Here is a 10,086-nt window from a genome sequence, read left to right on the forward strand (position 1 = left end):
CCCTATCTCATTCCCTACATCGCTGATTCCTCATCAAACAGTTTAAATTAATTTGAGCCTGTCGTTCTTTGCCCTGTTATCCCCCCCCCCATTTATAAATTTTAAATCAACTTGTTAACAACCTACTTAGTTGCATAATTTTTCTATAATAATCCATGCCCCTGGCCGATGGCATATTAATTCTAGAGATAACACACTCAGCAACTGACGGTGCAGCAAGCTCACGGCTGCGCTCTCACTGCCAGCAGTGGCTGCACTGCCAGGAAAATGCCTTTGTACAAAGCGGTAGCCCCGTGACTGCCAGGACTTGGGCTACCGGTGTTTTGCCTCCTGCTCCTGCCTGCTGCTCTCCAGCCCAGACTACTCCCCATCACGCTGGGGGCCACCACCCCCTGCACAGCTGGCGCAGGCAGGAGTGGGGGTCCGTGGCTTGGCACCACACAGGGACACCGGCACGCGGGATATCTTCATTGACAGGCAGGCAGCTGTGCTGTCCCTTCCCCTCAGCTCCAGACACGCTATCTCTATTCATCCTCACAGCCCAGAGGCTCTAGAGGAAGCTGTGATGCAGACAAGTATTGTTTCCAAGATGGAAACTGAAGATACAATCTATAAATCATTTCCTAAGGGTTATGATAATGGGTTATTGATTAATAGCAGAGGGTAGAGAAAACATGGGAAGCACTGGAGGTCATAAATCCTGTAAATTAGGTAACCCTGTGTGTGCCAAGTGATGTGAGCTGTGCTCCCAGGCCCTTGTGTGGCAGCGGCTGGATTGCCTGCCTCGGTGAAGTTTGAATTCTCAACAGCACCAGGGCTGGGCGCAGCATGTCCATCCCCATCCTGCGGCACAGGGTGCTTGCCCCGGGCTCCTGGGAGAGGCTGCAGGAACAGCAATGTTGACCCCTGCGGGTTTTCCCCTTGGCTCCACAGGTGAAGGTCACTTCAATGAGATGCTCAGAGGAGCCCTTGCTCTCAGCTCCTCTGCCTTCTGGCCTGGTGAGGTTTAATTCCTCTCTCCCGCTTTGCTTTCGTTCCTCCTTTCTTGTCTGTCTTTAAGAGTCATTGAAAGCAGCACTTTATTTGACCATGCTGTGCATTAATCCTACTTGTTCTACTCCCATGGAGACAGGCTGAGAGGGCTGCTACTTATTTTTCCTGCTTTTTGTTGTTTGGATTTTTTTTTGTGGGTTGTTTTTTGTTTGTTTGGGGTGGGTTTTGGGGGGTTTTTTGGTTTTTTGGGGGGTTTTTTTTGTCAATTTCATGGCTAAAGAAAAGCTGTCCATTACCTTTAACAACAACAAATTAGCCAGAGGTCTGCAATGAGAGACTGTTCCAGCAGGCCAGTAGTTTACCTTAACTACAGAACACAGCCCTCTCTGTTCAAAGAGCCGGTGGCTCGTGGCTGGCTGTGACCAGTGACCGCCCAGCACCGCTGGCCTCAGCCACCCGGGGCTGCTCCAGCCCGCACTGCTGCTGGCCACCCCCACCCCCATCCCCCCCGCCCGCCAAGGCACCCCGGGGTGCTGCTCCGCGCCGGGAGCTCCCGCAGCCCGGCTCCCGGCTCCCCCAGCCCCGCCCCTGGATCCCCCCAGCCCGGCTCCCGGTTCCCCCAACCCGGCTCCCGGCCCCCCCCAAGCCCGGCTCCCGGCTCCCCCCGCCCGGCTCCCCGCGCCCGGCTCCCCCCAGCCCGGCTCCCCCAGCCCGGCTCCCGGTGCCCCCAACCCGGCTCCCGGCCCCCCCCCAGCCCGGCTCCCGGCTCCCCCAGCCCGGCTCCCCCAGCCCGGCTCCCGGCTCCCGGCTCCCCCCGCCCGGCTCCCGGCTCCCCCCGCCCAGCTCCCCGCGCCCGGCTCCCCCCCGCCCGGCTCCCCCAGCCCGGCTCCCGGTGCCCCCAAGCCCGGCTCCCGGCTCCCCCCGCCCAGCTCCCCGCGCCCGGCTCCCCCCCGCCCGGCTCCCCCAGCCCGGCTCCCGGTGCCCCCAAGCCCGGCTCCCGGCTCCCCCCGCCCGGCTCCCGGCTCCCCCAGCCCGGCTCCCCCCAGCCCGGCTCCCCCCGCCCGGCTCCCGGCTCCCCCAGCCCGGCTCCCGGCTCCCCCAGCCCGGCTCCCCCAGCCCGGCTCCCCCAGCCCGGCTCCCGGCTCCCCCAGCCCGGCTCCCCCCGCCCGGCTCCCGGCTCCCCCAGCCCGGCTCCCCCAGCCCGGCTCCCCCAGCCCGGCTCCCCCCAGCCGGGCTCCCCCAGCCCGGCTCCCGGCTCCCCCAGCCCGGCTCCCCCCGCCCGGCTCCCGGCTCCCCCAGCCCGGCTCCCCCCAGCCCGGCTCCCCCCGCCCGGCTCCCGGCTCCCCCAGCCCGGCTCCCGGCTCCCCCAGCCCGGCTCCCCCAGCCCGGCTCCCCCAGCCCGGCTCCCGGCTCCCCCAGCCCGGCTCCCCCCGCCCGGCTCCCGGCTCCCCCAGCCCGGCTCCCCCCAGCCGGGCTCCCCCAGCCCGGCTCCCGGCTCCCCCAGCCCGGCTCCCCCCGCCCGGCTCCCGGCTCCCCCAGCCCGGCTCCCGGCTCCCCCAGCCCGGCTCCCCCCGCCCGGCTCCCCCCGCCCGGCTCCCGGCTCCCCCAGCCCGGCTCCCGGCTCCCCCAGCCCGGCTCCCCCAGCCCGGCTCCCGGCTCCCCCAGCCCGGCTCCCCCCAGCCGGGCTCCCCCAGCCCGGCTCCCGGCTCCCCCAGCCCGGCTCCCCCCGCCCGGCTCCCGGCTCCCCCAGCCCGGCTCCCGGCTCCCCCAGCCCGGCTCCCCCCGCCCGGCTCCCCCCGCCCGGCTCCCGGCTCCCCCAGCCCGGCTCCCCCAGCCCGGCTCCCGGCTCCCCCCGCCCGGCTCCCGGCTCCCCCCGCCCGGCTCCCGGCGCATAGTGCCCTCTGGCGCCGCCGGGAAGCTCGGCGGGCAGCGGCGGGCGGAGGAGCGGGGCTGGCCTTGGCCTGGCCCCGGCTGAGCGGGGGCTGCCCTGCCCCGGCCCCCAGGGAAAAGCAGAGGCTGAGAGCAGCTGAGGGAGAAGGGGGGTGAAGGGCTGCGGGACCGCAGGCAGGACGCCCCGCCTGGATCCTGCCCGGTCCCCGGCTCCGGTCAGCACCCACCTCAGCAGTCACCACTGCAGACGAGACTTTCCCCTTCCCCCACCGAGCTGAAAGCAGGTGGCCGATGAGGGGGCTGTTCACTTTGCCATTAATGTGACAATATCACCAAGGAGCAATTTATGGGGGGGTCTTATGTCCTTGTTACCGCTACCTGTTACGCCCCGGCACCGAGGAGATGCTCCCCTGTCCGACAGGGTTGGGGCAAACAGCCGCAAGCACTGACCAGGCTTCCCAGGTGTGGAGTGACGGGCAGGAGATGCTCCAGTGACTTTTGCAGGGTTTGCAAGGACACGGAACCGCAGGGCAGCCAGTCGAGCATCGCGGGGGGTGATGGCTGTAATGGGCTCTGCACCCACCCAAGGCAGGAATATCCATGGACTGGCAGCGGGGTGCACAGCTGCTCCCCCAGAACCGCTGCTGTGCTCCTGTGCAGCTCTCATAAATGCACAAGCACCTGTTTCCCATGAACCAACAGCTCTCCAGCCCTGGTGCATGTGCCCAGAGGGGACAGATCCACCGCAGGTGCCGGGTGATACCCAACCCTGCTGGCCCTGGGGCCGGGCAATGGGCCTTTCGCCCCGCCATACCCTGCAGGCTGCATCACAGTGGGACCCTGGGCACCACAGACCCTGGTGCACCACAGTGGGAAAAGGAAGCAAAAGCCATTCCCTTGGGGAACAGGGACATCTCAGCCTGTGGGATCATGAAATCTCCTGGGAGAAACAGCGCCCGGCCACAGGAAAGCACTACGGGCTGCAGCCACTCACGGCAACTGTCAGTGCCCTGTCCAGGAGCCTATAACGTGCATTCAGAAATCATTATAAATAATTAGTAAGCTGGTATTCCAGGGTGATATCCCATAATTAAACACAATGATTTCATAGTGTTTGGCTGAGCGAGAACCCAACATTTCAAGATAATGGCTTGCTTTGCCTTTTATTTGCCATGTGTTAGATCCCCATATGGTCTCAAAAGCAGTTATTAGCACAAGTGTATTTCATAATTGGGTTTATTCTGACTTGTATGCTATTAATTACATCCTTAAAGTCAAACCTGGTAAGATCTTGTTTTTAGGACAGGACAAAACTATAGCTTCAGCTAATGGGAGATCTTACCGGTTTCGACACAAGAGGCATCACCGCCATTGGCGGCTGCCCCAGGATCTGCCACCGGCCCCTGAAGGACGGGGCTGTGTCACGGTGCCTGGCGCAGGACAGCACAGAGCCAGGGCTGCTGCAGGGAAGGGTTCCAAGGGAGCACCGCTCCTTTGAAAGCAGCAATGGCCAAGGCTGAGGCCTGGGAAACATGTCTGCTGCTCTGCACCCTGTCCTGACGGTGAGGCCAAGCAGTCCCGGCCACCCTGAGCGGCGGGCAGTGCAACGGGCACCCTGGGTCCCAGCGAGGTGCTGCTCTCACCTGGGTGGGCTGGGCTGGTTCTGGGTCCCAGCTGCTGCTCTCCTGAGCAAATCACCCTGTTTTACTGTTCCTTTGCTTTGTGCAGGAAGAAACTTGGAAGAGAAGCTCCTAAATTATTTTATAGACATTTTCAGCTGTTCCCTTCACTCGACCCGGCCAGCACAGGCTGTTCAAAGCCGTGGAGCTGCAGGTTTGGTGAGGATGCACTTTGAAGGGGCTGATGCACTCTAAATGTGTCGGCACATTGTGGTTGAGCTCAGAGCTGGGGCTGCCTCAGTGCCTTTGCCAGGGGCTGGGACTGCAGCCAGATGTGGCTTTTCCCCCTTCAGCTTTGCAGAGGGATAGAAGCCATTTGGGATGGCACCCAGTGCCAGGCTGGGGTTTGTGCTGGGACATGGTGCCCTGACTGACTTCTCAGCCCTTTCCAAAGCTTGGGGCTGACCTGATGTAGTAGCAGAAATTGTTCTGGGTGAGAATAAATCTTTTATTTTAAGATGTTATTAATGTATTAGTCCCTCAGTGCTCTGCTCTCTGCTCCCACCCTGGCCCTGGCCCCAGTGCGAAGACCCATCACCAGCTGCGATGTCCTGCACAGCCCTGCAAGGGATTCCCCCCCAGCCTCGGAAGGAGCCAAGCGCTGCTCTCAGCTCTGCCCAGGCCATGCTCCCACTGGCAAACAGCTCCAGAGCCCACTGCGTGCCCCTCGGGCTGCTCCGGCCACCCTGCCGTGGGCACCGGTGCCCAGCTGCACGTAGGTGCTGGGCAGAGCTGGGGCCTCACGGCTGGGGCCAGCTGGTGATGCTCCTGCAGCACCTGCTGACAGTGCAGGACCCAGCTCCGCACTGGCAGCTTCCCTCCTGCCCCGGTGCACTGGGGTGGATCAGGGATTAACCTCTGGGATGTCTCTGGGAAGGGGATAATCGCCAGCCCGTTTGCTGCAGTCTCAGTTGAAAGCCGGGTAAATCTGCTCCCTCCATGCAGATAAAAGCAATGAAGATATCAGAGATGTGACACACCGCAGTGTGGGACTTGACTCTTCATTACTGAGTCATCCGACTGCAGAATTGATTCCATTTTCACACGGTTTATTGCAGTTCAAAGCATGGTTAGCTTTACCGTTTCATTGTCTGAGGGCTGCGGGCACTCCTGAGACAGACATCAAAGGAAGGGGAGTGATGGAGGGGTCAGCGGGGGGCTTGGGCTCCGCACCTACGCATGGGAACAGCTCGGGCTCTTGGCCGAGGAGCCGCCGTGACACCACTCTCCTCCCCTGCGGCTCGGCCACCCCGCAGGGGACAGGGCGGAGGGGAGGTGGGACACCAACACCACTGGATGAGGGATGCAGCTCACTGTCTGATGGGGAGGAGGTGAAAACAAGACACTGGTCTGTAATTGCAAACAATTAAATTCACAAAAACAGGCTCATTCTTATGCACAACATGCGGCCTCTAATTAAATTTTAAACATGTTTCATTTTCTGTCTTTCCCCCCCTAATTTTCCATAGAAGGTAATTAGCTATCTTTTTTTTCTGTGGGTATGTAATTAATTAATACTTTGTTAATCGTGGCCAGGATCATACTGTTTTGATTTACTCAGCGTTAATCTTTTCCCAGTGCAGTTACTCCCAGCTCTCATGCCTGGAGTCGCAGGTGCAGGCAGGCTGGTTAACTTGGCACAGCCCTGCCCGTACCCTGGCCCGCAGCCCCCAGACCCCTGGGGTCCCAGCCCGGCTCACACCCACACCCCCCAATGCACCATGCCCCCCGCCCCCCCCAGAAACCAGCTCATCCGCCTGCTGCAGGAACGGGTCCCAGCAGGGACATTGGAGCCCTGGCAGCTGCCTGGGGTGCAGCATCCAGCCCCCCGGGATGCTCGTGGGTCGCGGGGCAGGGTGGGGATGCAGGTACACGCGCAGGGGAGCAGGGCCGCGGGGGGCGTTGCCACGAGAGGGTGCTCATGCAGCTGGATCCGACGCTGGACCGTGCAGCCTGTGCGTGGGTACGTGAGGCAACGGCCTCCGGGCAGCTCCTGCCTGCAAACCGCTCCCGCCTGCAAGCTGCCTCCTGCCCACACGGCTCGCAGCAGCCCGTGGCTCCCCAAAGGACACCTCCTGCAGCGATTTGGGTGGCGGGTTTGCCCCGTCCTTGGGCTGGCTCCTGCCTGCCCAGGAGCATCGCAGTGGGAGCCCAGCTGGCCCCTGCCCGTGGCACCGTCTGCCCGATGCCTCCATGAGCCCAGAGAGGCTCCCAGCACAGCACTGGCCCCAGCCCCGCAGCCCCAGCCCTCCGCCCTGGGGCTGATGGACCCACCCGGACTCCTGTCCCCAGCTCCCACCACACATGGGGATGGTTCCTGCCCGCTGCAGTGCTGACACTTTGCCAATTCTCGTGCAAGAGCTGTTTCTCCTAGGGCTGTGTCCTGAAATGGGCACATGTTGGCACCATGTAACATCCATCATACGGAAAGCAGGGATGACAGCAGGCCTGGCTCAGAGCTCCTGGAGGAGCAGGGGTTTGTGCTGCGCAGTGCTGGGACCAGGCCTTTGCCCTTGCTGTGGCAGATGGTGGTCCCAAGGCAGCCAAGCCCCAAGCCGTCCCGTGTGGGTCACCAATGCTCTGCTCCAGCCCTAATTCTACCAGTAACCGGCTGCTCTGGCTGTAAATCTTGGTGGCTGGCTCTGCAAACCACCAGCACAGACCCTTCTCATGATTAATAGCAATAATTAAATTCATATCAAGCCACAGAGAAACGTCACAGGGCAGCACAGCAATAAAAGCCACTGTTGAGATGCTGACAGCCCAAGAGGGATGAGCAGGCAATGCACTGTGGCCCCAGGACGCTCTGATGATTTGCAGCGGGGTAAATCAGCTTGTCCCTGTGCACCCGGGGAAGCTGGCCTTGTGGCTCCCTCCTGCTGGGCCCAACAGCATCCAGGGTGGCCATGAGCATCTCCTCCTCCCCTTGCTGTACACTGGGGTGCAGAGTGGGCAGAGCAGTGGGCACGGCTGCGGGTGCAGGCAGGCATTTGGCCAAGGCACCAGCCTCGGCAGCTGCAAGCACCTCCTGGCTGCCAACACAGCAGTCATCAGCCAGCACTGCAGAAAGCCTGGGGTGCTCAGGACATGTCTGGGCCCATTGTGGGGCCAGTGTAGCCTCTTCCCACCATGCACAGTCATGGCATGCAGCATAGACTGAATCAGCCTGCCTACCATGTGCCTCCAGCCAGCTTTTTGCACCAACACCTCCTTTGCCTCACTGGCCCAGAGCCACCCTGAGCACCCTGCGGGCACCCCAGCTACAGCATCCCAGTCCCTGCCCAGGCAGCACTGTCTGCCCCCCGGACCTCAAGGCTATTCTCCAAGGCTGTACCCCAGTAACATGAAGATGCCACAATTTGCATGAAGCAGAGCAAAGGTCTCGGGTCCACCCAGGGAAAAGCCCGGGCAAAGTGCAGAAGAGCTTGTCCTTGGCAGTGTTTGCAGTGAACACAGCCCATCAGCCCCATGGGAGCCACCCGGGGCATGTGCTGCACCCTGCCATCACCGTGCAACGGCAGAGCATCCCTCACCTCCCCTGTAATGGCTCCGTGACACTGGCAAAGGGCTTTCATTAACAGAATATAATGTGCAGTGAAAATAATTGATGATCATCTTGTAGCAATTGATTATCTGTCTCCCGTAATGCCGCTTTGCTCATACCTTAAGGTGCTGTTGCTTTTCCCTGCAGAGCCCAGACCAAGTGGCGAAGGCTGCACACACAGCCGTGGCCGTGGCCGTGGCCACCAGCCCAGCTGCCCCCACGCCACAGGCAGGACTGGCCACCCCCAGGGCTGAACCAGTGAGTGCAGGCAGGGAGAGCTCTGCCTGTGCCGAGGCATGGGCCCGGAGCCAGCCTGTCCCACGGGCAGCCCAAGAAAGAGGAAGAGGAGGAAGGCTTCCCTGAGAGCCATGAGCTCCTCCTGCGGGTTCCTCCTGCTCCTCAGCTGCAAGCTGTGGGGGGTGTTGGGTGATGCTGGAGAAAGCATCTCTGCAGCCATGTTCGCCTCTGGGGGAGTGGAGGTGGGCTCTGTGGGGCTGTGGTCATTCCCACACACCCGCCTGCAGAGAGAAGGTGGCAGCCACGTGGATGGCTTGCCCCTGACCAGGCAGGGCAGGTGCCCACTGCCCCCTGCCCAGCTGGGCAGTGCTGGTGGCACAGACTGTCCCCACAGCCGCCCTCCCTTCCTGGGCACGGTGCTTGCCTCAGCATCACCCAGCCAGCACCTTCGCCGGCGCTGGGAACAGCAGCAGTTGTTTGCAGAGCAGCGGCTGGAGCTGCACACTCAGCAGAACCCAAATCTCCCGAAAATACTGAATAAACTTCCCCGGCAGAGCAGAAGCTGGGCAGGGACCCAGATCCCCTCCTCATGCTTGTCACATGAATGAGCTCTGCAGCCGGGCTCCCCTCTCCCCAGGAAGGGGATTGTGCCACATTGTGGGGAGGATTAGGCTGTTTCAAGAGACCGGGAGCATCTGTGCATGCGGGGCTGCTGCAAGGCTGCCCCCTCCCCTGCCTGCCCTGGCCCCTCATGGTACTGGGGGCAGGAGCTCCCACACAGCGGGGAGATGGGCCCAGGGCACCCACTGGGCAGGGGTGCGCTTGGGCAGCCCCCCGAGGGGCGGTGGGTGGGTGATGGCAGCTCCCCAGCCCCCGCATCCACAGGGGGTCACCCAGTGCCCTCCCCCCACATCCCCCAAATCCCCCAGAACAGGGACGAAGGGAAGGAAGAAGGGCATCCCGCAGCGCACCCCTCCCACGGGCACCCGGCCGGGGCTGTCGCCGGCGGTCAGCAGCCAGCAGCAGTTCCCGGTCAGCAGCCAGCAGCAGTTCCCGGATGGCGGCTGGAGCAACCGCCTGCTCCTCTGGGAGCCCCCAAGCCCCCCCAGCCACTGCTGAGCATTTCTGGCCGGCGACCTCAGATGTTTGGGAAAACAAACTGCACGGGAATTAGCTCCCAAGTATTTCCTCAATTCTGCCTGCTATGAAGAGAATTTTATTTTGCTACCCCCCAGGAGGAAGGAAGGCGGCCTGGCGGAGCGCAAAGGAAATCTGTGTGATCATTCAGGGGGTTGGCCGGTGGTGCCCACGCTGCTCGCCCGCTGCCGCTGGGGCCTCTTGGCTTGGGGACTGGGGGGGTGCCCACGTCCCCACGGGCTTTCTGTGGCCCATTGCAGAGGCATCGTCCCAGCAGTTGCCAGCCAGCTCTGGTGAAGCAGCCCCAGGGGCTCAGCCCACAGGGTGTCCCTGCCACACGGGCTTTTGCAGAGTGGCACTTCCCCGAAGGCACCAAGGTCCGGTTTGAGCATCCAGCACCTGCTCACCCACCACCATGGCAAAAGCCAGAACTCCTGCCAGTTGCACCATGCCCTGTGGCTTATTTTAGCTGCTGTTTTACGGGTAGGTGATAGTGGGGGGCTCCGGCAGCCGAGCACCGCTCTTGTACTTCCCAGTGCCCCGGATACCTTTGCTGGTTGAAATAACGTGACTAAATATAGCCCTGCTCCTGCTCCCTCTGCGAGC

Source organism: Falco cherrug, chromosome 16 (genome assembly GCF_023634085.1).
Source record: "Falco cherrug isolate bFalChe1 chromosome 16, bFalChe1.pri, whole genome shotgun sequence".
In the NCBI taxonomy this organism is placed as follows: Eukaryota; Metazoa; Chordata; class Aves; order Falconiformes; family Falconidae; genus Falco; species Falco cherrug.